An 18,246-nucleotide genomic window follows, 5' to 3' on the forward strand; every position below is an offset into this window, starting at 1 on the left:
TGTCACAATGTCTCTAGTTTTAAGGGAGCGTGCAATTGGCATGCTGACTCCAGGAATGTTCACCAGAGCTGTTGCCAGATATTTGATTGTTTGTTTATTTAGCATAATCCACCTCCAACGTAGTTTTAGAGAGTTTGGCAGTACATCCAACTGACCTCTCAACCGCAATCCCTGGGTATGGCGCCGTGTGGCAGAGCGGTTTTCTGATGTCAACATTGTGAACAGAGTGCCGCATAGTGGGGGTGGGGTTATGGTATGGGCAGGCATAAGCTATGGACAATGAACACAATTGCATTTTATTGATGGCAATTTGAATGCACAAAAATACCGTGATGAGATCCTGAGGCCCAATGTGAGGCCCAATTTTTTAAAGGTATCTGTGACCAGCAGATGTGTATCTGTATTCCCAGTCATGTGAAATCCATAGGTTTAGGGCCTAATGCATTCATTATAATTGACTGATTTTCTAATATGAACTGTAACTCAGTAAAATCTTTGAAATTGTTACAGTTTGTGTTTATACTTTTGTTCAGTTGTCACGTGTGCTCCTTCTCCGGCTTCTAGGTCACCAGACTGCTCGTTATGGTGCACACCTGTCACCATCGTTATGCGCATCAGCGCATTATGACACTCACCTTTGGTTCCTTCCCCCGGCGTCATTGTTTCTGTCTGTGCGTTGATTGTGATTCTTGTTTTATATTATGTTTATTAAATGATTCACTCCTTGCTTCCTGACTCCAGCGCACACGTTACATCCTTATATATACACGGCTTACTTTCAAAAACGGTCTTTATCCCTTTCTCTCATCGTTGTGTTGTGTACATTCCTCTCTCATGTGGTCTATTTTTAATCCCAGCCCCCATCCCCGCAGGAGGCCTTTTGGCTTTTAGTAGGCCGTCATTGTAAATAACAAACGTCTTAACTGACGTTTCTGCGCTGAACTAGATTGAATATGAATATAGTTAATGAAAACTACAACTCTCTTCAGCCCAGCAATCCACATAGTTCTTGTGTTGATTGCTTACCTGAATGATATGAAATACGCATTGGGGTCCCAAAAAAACTGAACTAAATGGAGTTCAAGTAATCGAAACGACATGGTCAAAGGAGTTCAAGTAATTGAACCGACATTGGTTCCCCCTTTGCAAATTAGACAAGTATATTAAATACTCCTCACATTCCCATCACTCAAGTGTGTTTTCACCTTATGCTAATTGGTCACTGGAAAAGTGGAGTGACAGAGGTTTCATTAAAACGTTGCACCCTTTTGCAGTTTGGCATGTGCAACCCATCTCTGGCATAACGCCTCACAGAGTCATTACAGGGCTTCAAATATTGAGTACTCTATTCGAGCTGTAGAGATGGACTTGCCTGTCACAGATGGCCTGACTGTTGTACCTATTATCGTGCTGCACAACCAATAATAGGATCATATCCCATTTAGAAGACTTGATAATTGTGTTGCATTCCTGTCTGTTCTATAGGAATATGAATATGGAATTATTTTAAGATGATCATACTATGGATCATTTTGCTATTTGATTTGTAATCTTAGAACCCCCTTGATGTCGGAAGTTTACATACACTTAAGTTGGAGACATTAAAACTCGTTGTACAACCATTTCACAAATCTTGTTAACCAACTTCAGTTTTGGCAATTCGGATAGGACATCTACTTTGTGCATGACACAAGCATTTTTCCCAACAATTGTTTACAATTGTACAAGACCATGGTGCTTGCCTACGGAGCTGTGAGGGGAACGGCACCTCAGTACCTCCAGGCTCTGATCAGGCCCTACACCCAAACAAGGGCACTGCGTTCATCCACCTCTGGCCTGCTCGCCTCCCTACCACTGAGGAAGTACAGTTCCCGCTCAGCCCAGTCAAAACTGTTCGCTGCTCTGGCTCCCCAATGGTGGAACAAACTCCCTCACGACGCCAGGACAGCGGAGTCAATCACCACCTTCCGGAGACACCTGAAACCCCACCTCTTTAAGGAATACCTAGGATAGGATAAAGTAATCCTTCTCACCCCCCCCCCTTAAAAGATTTAGATGCACTATTGTAAAGTGGCTGTTCCACTGGATGTCATAAGGTGAATGCACCAATTTGTAAGTCGCTCTGGATAAGAGCGTCTGCTAAATGACTTAAATGTAAATGTAATGTAAATGTTTACAGACATTACTTCACTTATAATTCAATGTATTATAATTCCAGTGGGTCAGAAGTTTACATACACTAAGTTGACTGTGCCAGGTTTAAACAGGTTGGAAAATTCCAGAAAATTATGTCATGGCTTTATAAGCTTCTGATAGGCTAATAGACATCATTTGAGTCAATTGGAGGTGTACCTGTGGATGGGTTTCAAGGCCTACCTTCGAACTCAGTGCCTCTTTGCGTGACATCATGGGAAAATCAAAAGAAATCAGCCAAGACCTCAGAAAAAAAATATAGACCTGCACAAGTCTGGTTCATCCTTGGGATCAATTTCCAAATGCCTGAAGGTACCAAGTTCATCTGTACAAACAATAGCACGCAAGTATAAATACCATGGGACCACGCAGCAGAAAAAAAAATATATACAGTACCAGTCAAAGGTTTGGAAACAGCTACTCATTCCAGGATTTTCTTTATTTTTACTATTTTCTATATTGTAGAATAATAGTGAAGACATCAAAAGTATGAAATAACACATGGAATCATGTAGGAATCAAAAAAGTTGGGAGGCTACCCTTTGCAATGATGACAGCTTTCTACACTCTTGGTATTCTGTCAACCAGCTTCACTTGGAATGCTTTCTTGAAGGCTTGAAGGACTTCCCACACAGGCTGAGAACTTGTTGGCTGCTTTTGCTTCACTCTGCAGTACTACCCAAAACATCTAAATTGGGTTGAGGTCGGGTGATTGTGTATGCAAGGTCTTCTGATGCAGCACTCCATCAATGTCCTTCTTGGACAAATAGCCCTTCCACAGCTTGGAGGTGTGTTGGGTCATTGTCCTATTGAAAAATGATAGTCCCACTTAGCGCAAACCAGATAGGATGGCGTATCGCTCTAGAATGCTGTGGTAGTCATCCTGGTTAAGTATGCATTGAATTCTAAATAAATCAATGAAAGTGTCACCATCCAAGCACCCCAACACCATCACACAACTCCATGCTTCAAGGTGGGAACCACACATGTGGAGATCATCTGTTCACCTATGGTGCGTCTCACAAAGACATGGCGGTTGGAACCAAAAATCTCAAATTTGGACTCATCAGACCAAAGGACAGATTTCCACCGGTCTAATGTCCATGGCTAATTTCTTAGCCCAAGCAAGACTCTTTTTATTATTGGTTTCTTTGCAGCAATTCGACCATGATGGCCTGATTCACGTCGTCTCCTCTGAACTATTGATTTTAATATGTGTCTGTTACATGAACTCTGTAAAGCATTTATGTTGGCTGTAATTTCTGAGGCTGGTAACTCTAATGAACTTATCCCCTGTAGCAGAGGTAACTCTGGGTCTTCCTTTCCTGTGGCAGTCCTCATGAGGGCCAGTTTCATCATAGCGCTTGATGGTTTTTGTTTTCTGCAACATGAAATGTTCAGTATTGACTGACCATGTCTCGAAGTATTGATGGACTGTCGTTTCTCTTTGCTTATTTGAGCTGTTCTTACCATAATATTACCAAATAGGGCTATCTTCTGTTTAACAACCCTACCATGTCACAACACAAGTGATTGTTTCAAACTCATTAAGAATATTGGTAATAGTAATAATTTATCAAACAGTAAATCAATTTCTTGGATTTCCTGAATCAGGTAGTAGTAATAATTTGTGAACTGTGACCGTAAGCTTATCCAAAATTGTTTATCAGCGGTATCAGGTTGATTGTGGAGGTCTCAAAATGTATAGTAATTTAGAGAAAAAAATGCATTGAGATACCAATCTGTCGTTACAACAAGTGATGAGATTAGTTCATGCTAGACATATAAGATGAATATACTGTATGTCAATGTAAATGTTCATTCTGCCAGTATCGGTTTGTGCTAAGTTCAGGGTCTTAAATTAAAGTGCCAACGTGAAGCACTAAGGATTGTCATTCTAAATTTGGGTTGGATAGATTATCAATATATTGGCTATTGGCCAAGTGGGACACTACCGTCCCTTCTATCCCAGAGAGGTTTAAGAAGGAAAGAAACTACTACTTCCGGCGCTGACAGAGATGGCCGCCTCGTTTCACTTTCCTAGGAAACTATGCAGTATTTAGATTTTTTAAGTGTTATTTATTACATTGGTAACCCAGGTAATCTTAGGTTTTATTACATACAGTCGGGAGGAACAACTGGATATAAGAGCAACGTCAACTCACCATCATTACGGTCAGGAATACGACTTTCCAGAAGCGGATCCTCTGTTCTACCCACCACCCAGGACATTGGATTGGATCCCAGCCTGCGAAACAAAACAACGACGCCGTAAAAGGGGCAGACGATGCGATCTTCTGGTCAGGATCTGGAGACGGGCACATCGCGCACCGCACCCCGAGCATACTCGCCAATGTCCAGTCTCTTGAGAACAAGGTAGATGAAATCCGAGCAAGGATAGCATTCCAGAGAGAACATAAGAGACTGTAACGTTCTTTGCTTTATGATTAACGAGACATGGTGTGATCAAAACAACATACAGGAACTCAAGTCCCTCTGTCCACCTGACTTCCTCACAATCAAATGTCGACCGCATTACCTACCAAGAGAATTCTCTTTGATTATAATCACAGCCGCATATATTCCCCCCCAAGCAGACACATCGATGGCCCTGAACAAGCTTTATTTGACTCTATGTAAACTGGAAACCACATATCATGAGGCTGCATTTATTGTAGCTGGCTAATCTGAAAACAAGACTCCCTAAATTCTATCAGCATATCGATTGTGCTAACAGGGCTGGAAAAACCCTGGATCAATGTAATTCTAACTTCCGCGACGCATATCATGCCCTCCCCTGACCATGACTCAATTTTATTGCTTCCAGCCAATAGACAGAGACTAAAACAGGAAGCTCCTGCGCTCAGGTTCAACGCTGGTCCGACCAATCTGATTCCACGCTTCAAGGTTTCTTTGATCACGTGGACTGGGATATGTTCCGCATTGCGTCAAACAACAACATTGACGAATACGCTGATTCGGTGAGCGAGTTTATTAGCAAGTACATCGGCGATGTCGTACCCACAGCAACTATTAAAACATTCCCAAACCAGAAACCGTGGATTGATGGCAGCATTCACGCGAACCACTGCTTTTAACCAGGGCAAGGTGACCGGATACATGACCGAATACAAACAGTGTAGCTATTGCCTCCGCAAGGCAATCAAACTAGCTAATCGTCAGTATAGAGACAAAGTAGAGTCGCAATTCAACGGCTCAAACACGGTATGTGGCAGGGTCTACAGTCAATCCCGGATTACAAAATGAAAACCAGCCCCGTCGCGGACCAGGATGACTGGCTCCCAGACAGACTAAACAACTTCTTTGCTCGATTTGAGGACAATACAGTGCCACTGACACAGCCCGCTACCAAAACCTGCGGACTCTCCTTCACTGCAGCCGACATGAGTAAATAATTTAAGCGTTTTAACCCTCACAAGGCTGCAGGCCCAGACGGCATCCCCAGCCGCGTCCTCAGAGCATGCGCAGACCAGCTGGCTGGTGTGTTTATGGACATATTCAATCAATCCTTATCCCAGTCTGCTGTTCCCACATGCTTCAAGAGGGCCACCATTGTTCCTGTTCCCAAGAAAGCTAAGGTACCTGAGCTAAACGACTACCGCCCTGTAGCACTCACTTCCATCATCATGAAGTGCTTTGAGAGACTAGTCAAGGACCATATCACCTCCACTCTACCTGACACTCTAGACCCACTCCAATTTGCTTACCGCCCCAATAGGTCGACAGCGACGCAATCGCAACCACACTGCACACTGCCCTAACCAATCTGGACAAGAGGAATACCTATGTAAGAATGCTGTTCATCGACTACAGCTCAGCATTGTACCCTCCAAACTCGTCATCAAGCTCGAGACCCTGGGTCTCGACCCCGCCCTGTGCAACTGGGTACTGGAGTTCCTGACGGGCCACCCCCAGGTGGTGAGGGTAGGTAACAACAACTTCACTCCGTTGGGGCCCTACAAGGGTGCGTTCTAAGCCCTCTCCTGTACTCCCTGTTCATCCACGACTGCGTGGCCATGCACACCTCCAACTCAATCATCAAGTTTGCAGACGGCACTACAGTGGTAGGCTTGATTACTGACAACGCCTAGACAGCCTACAGGGAGGAGGTGAGGGCCCTCGGATTGTGTTGTCAGGAAAATAACCTCACACTCAACGTCAACAAAAATAAGGAGATGATCGTGGACTTCAGGACACAGCAGAGGGAGCACCCCCCTATCCACATCGACGGAACAGTAGTAGAAAGGGTAGAACATTTTATGTTCCTCGGCGTACACATCACGGACAAACTGAATTGGTCCACCCACAGAGACAGCGTCGTGAAGAAGGCGCAGCTGCGCCTCTTCAACCTCAGGACGCTTAAGAAATTCGGCTTGTCACCAAAAGCACACACAAACTTTTACAGATCGAGAGCATCCTGTCGGGCTGTATGACTGACTGGTACGGCAACTGCTCCGCGCGCAACAGTAAGGCTCTCCAGAGGGTACTGAGGTCAGCACAACGCATCACCGGGGGCAAACTACCTGCCCTCCAGGACACCTACACCACATGATGTCACCGGAAGGCCATAAAGATCATCAAGGACAACAACCACCCGAGCCACTGCCTGTTCACCCCTCTATCATTCAGAAGTCGAGGTCAGTACAGGTGCATCAAAGCAGGGACCTATTGACTGAAAAACAGCTTATATCGCAAGGCCATCAGACTGTTAAACAGCCACCATTAACATTGAGTGGCTGCTGCCAACATACTGACTCAACTCCAGCCACTTTAATAATGGAAAAATTGATGTAAAAAATGTATCACTCGCCACTTTAAACAATGCCACTTAATATAATGTTTACTTACCCTACATTACTCATCTCCTATGTATATACTGTACTCTATACCATCTACTGCATCTTTATGTAACACATGTATCACTTGCCACTTTAAACAATGCCACTTTTATATGTTTACATACCCTACATAACTCATCTCATATGTATATACTGTACTCGATACCATCTACTACATCTTGCCTATGCCGTTCTGTACCATCACTCATTCATATATTTTTACATACATATTCTTCATCCCTTTACACTTGTGTGTATCAGGTAGTTGTTGTGAAATTGTTAGTTTAGATTACTCATTGGTTATTACTGCATTGCCGGAATTAGAAGCACAAGCATTTCGCTACACTCGCATTAACATCTGCTAACCATGTGTATGTGACAAATACAATTTGATTTGATTTGACTCAAATGTACTTTTAAAAATTCACACCTGTTAAATGAAATGCATTTCAGTTGACTACCTCATAAAGCTGGATGAGAGAATGCCAAGAGTGTGCAAATCTGTCAACAAGGCAAAAAGCGACTACTTGAAGAATCTCAAATGTAAAATATATTTTGATTTGTTTAACACTTTTTTTTGGTTACTACATGATTCCATAAGTGTTTCTCATAGTTTTGATGTAGAAAATAACAAACATATAGAAAAACCCTGGAATGAGTAGGTGTGTCCAAACTTTTTACTGCTACTGTACATATATTTTATACACATATTTAACCACGCTTTTTGTGTCGGTACAAAACTAGCTTCATAGTTCCATTCATTTTTTAAAACCGGTACCGGTTACCTTCAGACTGTTTCTGTGAAACTTGTGGGGGTGGTAGAGCAAAATGGAGACACCGTCCCCTTTCCACAGTGCGGTCACATTAGTTTGTAGCCCAAACGGTTCAGATGCTATAAACAGAAGTGGGCACATCAACGCTACAAACAGAAGTTGGCTCATCGATGGTACCCACTTCAGACGAGTCCACTGATACTTGTGGGGGTCGTAGAGTCTCCCCTATCCATAGAGTGCTCATAATAGTTTGTAGGTCAAACCGTTCGGACACTACAGATGTTTTTTTGTGAGAAGATCAATTTTTGGGATGTCTCATGGTCTGACAAACATTGCTCTAGCTCTGACACCTTTCACCGCAGAAACAGAAGTGCAACATTGGCGGATGCGGTGGATTGAAATGCATCAAATGCAAAATTCTTAAACTGACTGATATTGATGGGGATTTTTATTTTATTGTACTTATTTTAACACACCGTTGCATCAAATCGAATCTAGGTGTTAACCAGTGTGTGCCCAGTGGGTTGGCTGTATATTGTTTATTTTCACATTTCAAATGGACTAACTAGGGTAAGACATAGAACTCGAAGGTAAAACCCTTCTGTGTTCCATATAGAACCCTTTGTGGAAAGAGTTCTACATGGAACCTAAAAGGGTTCTTCAAAGGTTTCCCCTTATGGGGACAGAACTAATAATTATTTTAGATTCTAGATAGCAATTTGTTTTGGTCCAACTAGAGTGTTGTAAAAAATGCACCTCCTCCCCAACGTAAACAATATTTCCATGACCTCCCATAGAATTAACTCAAAATAATGTTTATGACCACAAATAACAATAACTGTAGCGATCATGTATTTCAGCATGCTTTTTGTGGCACAGTCTACGCCTCGCAGGGCTATGGGCCTGGTTCACCGACCAGCACGGACAAGCTCACTATCACTGCCTGTTTCATTACACTATACATTAGATGATCACAGCCAGTAACATAGAGGGCAGGATAGATAGTTAGACTGGTAGACTACATTGACCTGTGGTATAGTAATAGTTTGCATGTGGAGAAGTGGAGAAAAAAATGGTGTTCCCTAGAAAACAGGAATCTAATTAAAGAGTTTCTCTGACTACATTGTAATATATGCAATATATGCATTATTTGCCTGTATACTGTAGCAACTCAGCAATGGCACGAAACAAACCAAGTTAAACCACTCCCACTGGTATGCATTGAATGTTTTGCGCTGTTCAGATTGAAGCCATCATCAAACATTGGTTTTGAAGATAATGCCAGGGACTGGCTGCATCTGTCAGTACTGCAGATTATCAGAAAGGGACAGAAGGTCACTGTGTTGATATGAAACTTGAAGCTCTCGTTCACGCCGGAGCAAGCTGCTACTAAAGTCTCCACCAGCTACAGGAGGAGCAGAGAGCCTCCTGTGGAAGCCATGGGACCAAGCGAGAGACTGAGACTTTGGCCAGGACTGATGAGCTGCTTGAGGGATAATGCCAGGCGTGGAGTTGATATGTGATGTGGGAGAAAGTTTTATGCAATCTTTTAGTCATTATTCTTAATCACATACTTCAGCGTTTTCTTCAAGACACTTTTTTTCTTATCATATCCTCAGTCTTGAGGCTGACAGTGACAAATAGAGGGACACTGCAGCAGTATCTCCACACTATTGGAGGGGCAAATTATTACAGGTTATTTCTTCTTCCTATAAAAGCTAAGCTATTCACAGGTGTAAGCTGATCTCATCGTCTTATAGACGTAATAGTTATTTTAGCACAGGCTTAAACATTGGTCCTTTTATACAAGTCACACTGTGTAATGGGAACGGTGGAAAGAGGAGCGAGGTTAAAGGTAACAGGTTGCCTTATTATCTACTCAGAGTTAATCTCATGTAAAGGTTGTGCATAGACATGGAAAGATCATCCCTTAGCATTCATACACTGGGGGAATATTCTTTGCATCTTTGGCCTTCTGTTCGAATCCTTAAAATGTCCTTAAGAAGTAGCTTGACCTGTGGGTGCAAAGCGGTTTATACCTGCCACAACTAAAGAGGGTTGTAAAACAGAAAGGTGTTCATGAACTCAGATATAAAAAGGCTTAATTATAACTCTTAAAGTAATGGTATCCTCTTATTTCAGTAATCAGTAAGAATGGATGACAACTGACGCGTAAACACAACCAAAATTAATAGAAAAACATCTGAAGAGTTGCACTGATCAACAACAACGTCTGAAGAGTTGCCCTGATTGTAATGCTTGAATCAATTTATTCAACCGTATTCACTACAGATTTCCTTCAGTGGGCCATTCAGCGAGAAAAAAAAATATTTGTATGTATTACAAGGTGCAGGCTTGCATCGGGGGATAACTCATAAACATGTACTTTCTCATTCAAGGAGAGAGAAACGTGCCGCTCAGATGGCAAGGTAGACAGAGAACTAGTGGACTGCATCATTTCCTGCTCTGCAATTGACACATTTTCCATATGTAAGCACTAGACTGGGTTTACGTGTGATGGCTATGGATTATTATGCTGTGTAAATAGAGGCCACAAAAAAGTACACCATCATCCACCAGTGACAAGCTTTACATCTGACAGTTGGTCTTGTTTTACATTAGTCACGTCAATTAAAATCATCTTGCTGAAGTTGAGATCGAGTGCCAAAGACTTCAGTTACCCAGGGAAATTATGTGAGAAAGAGAGACCACTTTAAATTTTTCTACAGCTCTGGCTTTGTGGACCAGTGGTTTACCAATGGATGTTGTAAATTAGAAAAATCATATTCATCCCATATTCATATTAAAATAATAGATGTCAATTGAAAATGAAATTAATTGAGAAAATTAAATAGGAAATTATTTTACTCGTTGAAAATTCCACACAATATATCTGTATTTGTTTCATTGGTCCATTGTTGATATAGTCCCAAAATGTTTTTGACTTGTCAGGAATCAAGGATACAAGGTGTCATTTTCAAAATGCATCATACTGGGATGATGTCTGTGTATTGAAAGTACAGTGCCGTCAGAAAGTATTCACAACCCTTGACGTTTTCCACATTTTCTTGTGTGACAGCCTGAATATAAAATGGATTACATTTAGATTTTGTGTCAAAGTGGAATTCTGTGTTTAGAAATTGTTGCAAATTAATTAAAAATGAAAACTGAAACTGAGACAAAAAGTATTCAAGCCCTTTCTTATGGCAAGCCTAAATAAGTTCAGTAGTAAAAATGTGCTTTACAAATCACATAAGTTGAATGGGCTCACTCGATTTGAAATAATAGTGGTTAACATTAATTTTGAATGACTACCCATCTCTGTTTTATATTTTATTAGTTTTCTTCCACTTTGAAATGAGTGTATTTTGTGTAGATTGTTGACAAAATTACAATTAAATCCATTTTAACCCCACTTTGTAACAAAACAAAATGTGGAAAAAGTCAAGGGGTGTGAATACTTTCTGAAGGCACTGTACATAATATAATACATAACACATTCATTAATTATATACTTAACTGTATGTAACTTTAAAGGTGCAGCTTAGTGGTGTTCATTTTCACATTAAATATGAAGGGAAAACTGTTTGCTTCACATTTAAAAACAAGATGCTGTGAGAGTTCTAAGACTTCACACCACTGTGGTTGTGTGTACTTCAAAAACCTGGGCCAGGAAACAAAACCATTGCTTTAAAGACAAGTCTGTCAGACAACTGAACGTTTGATTCACACAAATTAGTCGGGAAAAGAGAATCCGTGTCCTGACACACTTTTGTTGAGTATAAATTACCTCAGTAGTTTGCTGACAAAAACTCACAGTGAAGCAACGAGATGTTAGACTTTGGCTATCCATTGCTTCAGGTTTTTTCCAGGCTCTGCTGTAGAAACCTCTGCTTTTCTATAGTGGTAATATTGGAGAAGTGTCACTGCTGCTTTAAACAGTGCAGCGTTTCATGGCCAACTAACAACTGCGACAGTTCTTACCACCTTGTGGTATCAGCGGAAATATGATTGAAGTGACTTCAAGAGCTATGGGGAGTCTTGTAATGAGCTTATTCTTTAAAAAAAATCTTAGACAGTATGTCTTGATTGCATTTAAAGGTAGACTCAGCATAATGACATTGCCACGAGCAGCACCGTGGATATTGAGATGAGAGAGATGCAAGACTTTGCTCTCACACAGTCACACACGGCATCTGCGCATGTGCACGGGTTCGCTTCATGCTGTTACAGCGTGGTGGCCAAGGGACCAAAACAGCAGAGAAGTTAAGCCTTACACTTCAACGCTCTTAGTTGTTGTGGAAATTGACCAGCTATGCTGTTTACGTTCTGCATCTACATCATATAGCTGAGTCTACCTTTAAGGGATGTTTTTCCCTTAAAAATATATATTTTAAAGGTGTGGTAGAACATATGTAAAATGTTTATAAAAACAACGCTATATGAAAGATTAAGCTCTCACTCTACCGTTCGTGCTGTCTCAAACTCTGAATGCTCGGCTATGAAAAGCCACCTGACATTTACTCCTGAGGTGCTGAGATGTTGCACCCTCTACAACCGCTGTGATTATTATTATTTGACCCTGCTGGTCATCTATGAACGTTTGAACATCTTGACCATGTTCTGTTATAATCTCCAGTAGAGGAATGTCCACCCCTCAGAGCCTGGTTCTTCTCTAGGTTTCTTCCTAGGTTCCTGCCTTTCTAGGGAGTTTTCCTAGCCATGTGATTCTACATCTGCATTGCTTGCTGTTTGGCTGGTTGAAATCGGCTGACGTAAAAAGGGCTTTATAAATAAATTGTATTGCATTGACTCATTCATTCAGATCAACTTTATTAACCCACTAGGGTTTAATTAATTTGGTCATGTGCTTAAAAATATGTTACATGAAAACACAGAAACTACACAATATAATTCATTCAAAGAGCTATAGCTACGCATTTAAAGTGAAAGTTCAATATGCCCTATACTGGAGGGACCAACAGACTATATATTATACAGCCTAATGGCTGTTGGGAAAAAGATAGTCCCCATATCTATCTGTTTAAATGCTGTTTTCAAGAAGTCTCTTTCCCCTTGTCCAGCTGCTCCTGTGACTGAATTTTGAGTAAAGGGGATGAGTACTGCCCTGTAAAATGAACTGAATCTTCTCTGTTGGAATTTCTTTATCTTTGCAAAGGTACAGTAATTATATTTCAGGTAATTGTCTATTTCGATTCCCAGTTATGTATATGTGGTTGCTCTATCGACTTTATAGGGGTTAGTGAAGTTTTGTTCCTTCTTAGATCAATTTCCATCTCTTTTGTTATCTAAACGTTTCTTTCAAGAAAGTTATCTGTTTATCACAAATTCTGACGTTTCTGTAAGGGTTTTCGTCCTCCTTCTGACGAAGAGGAGTAGTATGAAGGATCGGAGAACCAAAACGCAGCATGGTAAGTGTTCATGTTTTTTAATGAATAACGAACACTGAACAAAACAATAAATGTAAAGTAGATCAAACCGAAACAGTCCCGTGTGGCACAGACACTAACATGGAAAATAAACACCCACAACTCAAAAGTGAAACCAGGCTACCTAAGTATGATTCTCAATCAGGGACAACGATTGACAACTGCCTCTGATTGAGAACCATACTAGGCCGAACACAGAAATCCCAAATTATAGAAAAACAAACATAGACAACCCACCCAACTCATGCCCTGACCATACTAAAACAAAGATATAATAACAGAACTAAGGTCAGAACGTGACAGTTTCTCTGTCAAAACCTTGGAGAGGATTTGTCTGTGTGGAGGAAACCCACAACAGTGGTGTCATCTGCATATTTAAAATCTGTGGGCTACGTCAGAGGCTTGACAATCATTTGTGTACAGTGTGTACAGTGTCGGTGAAAGAACCCAACCTTGAGGGGCTCCCATATTCACCGTTCTGGATGTAGAGATGGCGGAGTTAAACTTCACTTGTTGAGTATGGTTCACAAGGAAACTATTAATCCACTTGATCAGTAGAGAGTTGACACCAAAATTCACCAGCTTGTCTACAAGTTGGTGGGGCTGGATGGTGCTAAAAGCTCTACCTAATTCAAGTAACTAAATTTGCACTAGGCTATTTGCCTTTTCTAAATGTTCGAAGATATTGTTCAGAATGATCAGTAATGCATCATCAACACCCCTGGAGTCACTGTAGGCAAATTGGTTTGAGTCTAATTGGGAAGACAGACCAGAGAGAATTAGTTTTAAATTATTATTTAAAAACATTTAATTTGAATTGATGTCAGGGCTACAGGGTATAAATCGGGAATATTATTTTGGCCATTTTTTTTAGGTAATGGTACAATCAGCAAATTCTTCCATAAGTCTGGAATTATCCCACTGTTCAGTGGTAATGCGAGCTGGTCTGCGCATGCCTGAAGTGCCTTGCTGCTGACGCCATCTGGCCCATTTGATTTTCATGGGTTGACACGTTGAAAGAATTGCTTGACGTCATTCACAGAGATCTGTATATCAACAGCTGGTATGCTGTTTATACTGTCCAAGGCCACTTTCTGCTGCAATGTAAAGTCACACGTCAAACCTACAATAGAAACTGTTCACATAATTTGCTAAAGCAAGGTCATTTTCAACGGTCATACAATGTCTCTTTGGTTTGTAGCCTGTGATGGTATTTAGCCCTTGCCAGGCTTTCCTACTGTCCTTGAAAATGTTTTCTAATTTGTCTTTGTATGTGGCCTTGCACTACTTGATTTAGCTTTTGAGTTGCCTCTGAATATTTTCCTTTCCTTTCCTGCTGCCACCTGCTTTAAACACTAATTTTTTCTGGTTGAGGAGTTCTTGTAATTCCCGAGTTACCAACGGTTTATTATTGGGGAAGGTGTTGACTTAAAAAAAAAAGTATTCCACAATCAGATCACGATGAACAGAAATTATAATGAACACGATGGGAGACAGAGTGCTGGTTTCAAGCGAAGGGCGCAGCAGGTGTTTATTTGTAAAGGCCCACAGGAGGAGGCAGGTAGCTGGGTCCAGGGGCAGGCAGAAGGTCATACACAGGGGGTCCAAAAAGGCAACAGTACAGGCTAGTAAATATTGTCCGGGAGATCAGGCAATAGGTTGATAACAGGAAATCTGATAGGCTAAAGTGCAGGCAGGGAATAGGCAAAATGCGTTGTTAGTGAGGCAGGCCAAAACTATCATACACGGGATGATTAAATTATGTGGAAAAACAAAGCTCCGACTAGATGTGTGTCACAAAACAAACAATACCTTACAATGATGTGGTGCAAAGAACTGAACTAAATAGTGTGTGATAATGACATACAGGTGTGTGAACAGGTGATCAGAATTCAGGTGATTGGGATCTGGAGAGGGAGCTGTGTTCAAGGATCTATGTGTTTGAGCATGTGAGCTGGAAAGTGGGCTGGAAAGTAGGCTTCGTTCAGGGGATCTATGTGTTTGAGAGTGTGAGTTGGAAGCAGAAGTTACAGAAATACTTATTCATACAGGCCGAATTGCATCAAACAAACTGGTTTACCCTCAATTCAAACCTTGAGTAAATACAATAATTCCCTACTTCCTGCTATGTATGTGTGAACGCTGATAGTATGTCAGATTTTGTAGTTGTCATGGCTTCTGAAATCACTGTTGACGTAATAATTTGCATGCAGTTGTACCTGTGGGTGTTTTGGTTGTTGTAACCAGGGCAAAGCTCAATGCAAAGCTCAATGTGGTTTTCCTCATGTAGTGTGCCTTAAAAGGAAAGGTTTTGAATGTTATATCGTATTGGTGCATCTCTGAGTGATGTTTTATCATTTCCTGGGGTCATTTCATGTGTATCTGAGCTATTGGCCGTTCAAGCAGGAAGAAATACAGCCTGTATGACGCGTTTAACATCATATGATGCAAAACACGTCATACCGGCTGGTTATCTCATTTATCTTGCTTTGAGGATTACCCTTCAGAGATCCATTCCCTATGTAGACTGGCGAGTATCAGACCTTACCGCGGGAGGCATCAGAGCCAATTTCCCACAATACCGCATTTAATAAGCGATGCCATTTCCTCCTAGGACATACCTCTTCCCATATTGCTGTTCATCATTTCAATAGTTCAAAAACTGCAAAGTCAAATCAGCAAACTGAATGAAAACTACTACTACCACTCCCACTGTGCAAAAGCTGATTGAATCAACATTGTTTCCACATCATAAAATGTTTTTAAAATAAATGTGAGGATGTTGAATCGACATGGGAAACTGATTGGAAATATTTCGAGTTTTCACATTGAATTGGCAACCAAATTAAATCAAAACTAGACGTTGAAATGGCGTCTGTGACCAGTGGCCTATTACTATTACTACTACTACTACTAATACCATTAGTGCCAACAATTTATATTTTTAAATGTTTTTTGCCACCATGGTTGATGAAAGTCTGCATAATACTTACTTTACATGAATGAATCCTGAGCTAATTAATAAATGTCCTTATTGACCTGTGAAACAGTGACGAATACAAGACATTATTCAGGCGCAGTCAGGCTGTCTTATATAAAAACACTGATTGTCATCAGCCAATGTTCCTGCTTCTCCCTAACTTGTTTAATTTTTACCACCAGTGAGATGTTTTATTTATTAGTTTTGTCATAAAGTTATTTTTCATGTGGATTTGGCCTGCTCATGCATTTGGTCGTTGAAATTACCATCTTATTACTTCAATAATTAGGCCAATGAAGACCAGATATCTGTGTCATTTATGTGTGTAGACAGAAAACTAACATGCTTTATTTTGTGCAATTAATTAATAGACAGCATGATGAAGTTTCTCTAGCGGCATCAACTAATACATTCATGATTTTAATAAAAAGGCCAGGCATGACAACGTTTACTCAGGTTTCTCACTTGTTGAAAAGACTCCAACAAGTGGGGTAACTAGAGGGTGTTAGAAAGATTCTTGAGTCAGGGCTCGATCGTCCATTTCTTAGTGACATTACTCCAGGGGCTGTGAGTGGATGGACCACACAGCAAAAGCAGACTCTACCCCCGTGCATGTCTTTAACATTTGACGGTAAGCTAATTCACTTCTGTCACATTATCATGTGTAAATCAATATAATACACACTGACCTGTACAGTAAAATGGAACATTTCTTCAAATAGTAATGAACATAATATTGGTGGGATGGATTTAGTGTGCGTAGCCTCACACATTGAACCATGGGGGCAATGTGGCAGTGAAGACACTGCATGATGAGAAATTAGAGAAAAGAGAGCAAACTTATCCCTGGAAAAAACAGTGAGTCAGCGATTTGAGGACAAGCCCAAAACCCAACAGCTGTAGTTCTTGGCAGCAAGATGATGAATTCAAATGAACTCTTTTGCCATTTCTTTTTCTGCTGTCAGACATGGAAAGGAAAGGCAATCAGGCAGGGGATCTTAAAAGGGCCCACTCAATTCATATTTGGGTTGTTCAATCACTATGTATAAATGAAACAAATGTTACTGTATGTTTCACTTGGTTAACTTTATCTTCAGTGTATTGAGTAAATCGATATTATAGTATATAATAGTATATTATAGTATTAGTATTATATATTATAGTATATTATAGTATATCGATATTTCCGGGCTTCTTGAAAGTGAAAGATGCCACGTTGTCAACGATGATGTTTAAGTAAATACATTTACACATAAAATACAATGCTGTCACTGACTGTCAAACTCTGAACTGGGCTTTCTACAATGTCTATTCTGTCCAGAGCCTCCAGCGGGAGTCCCCCCCAGTGGGTCCCCTATGTAGTGGACACTAAGATAGTCAATCATGTCAATGATCCATCATAGGAGAATTGACCTGGCATCTCTCACACTGCATTAAACCTTCATAAGTCATCAATGCACACCCATTAGGCCTTACACATCCACCATCAATTGACACTAAACCTGAAAGATGAGAGTGAAATGAAGTGTGTCAAATGCGGTTGCAGTAGACTCTAATTCCAAATGCATTTCCACAATGCAACTTATTTTGGTGAAACATCACATCTTCCTCCTCTTAGCTTTTCATTTTCTCTTGTCACACAAAATATTGTTTGACATCGACAACGTTGTTCTAAACAGTGGAACATGTAGAATTAGAGAAGCGCTTAAATTCATCTGTCTCAGACTTTATTAGAGGCATCGATGGTGTGCCAAAGTAATTTCCTGATCAACCTTATTTTATCTCAAAGCTGCCCTAGTCTCTGGGTAATGTGCATTAGAGACTGGTGGCATTACAAACATTATTAAAACAATCTGTCTGGTGAGCTCTTTGTCTTTCTCTCGCTCTCTAATTTTAAATGAGACTTCAGGAGGCCCTTAAAGATGAGTTTGATGCAATTGTGACAGCTACAACTGAGTTGTGTAAACAAACCTTAGACTACAAGGCACAAT

The sequence above is a fragment of the Oncorhynchus keta genome, chromosome 8 (genome assembly GCF_023373465.1).
Source record: "Oncorhynchus keta strain PuntledgeMale-10-30-2019 chromosome 8, Oket_V2, whole genome shotgun sequence".
Taxonomy (NCBI): Eukaryota; Metazoa; Chordata; class Actinopteri; order Salmoniformes; family Salmonidae; genus Oncorhynchus; species Oncorhynchus keta.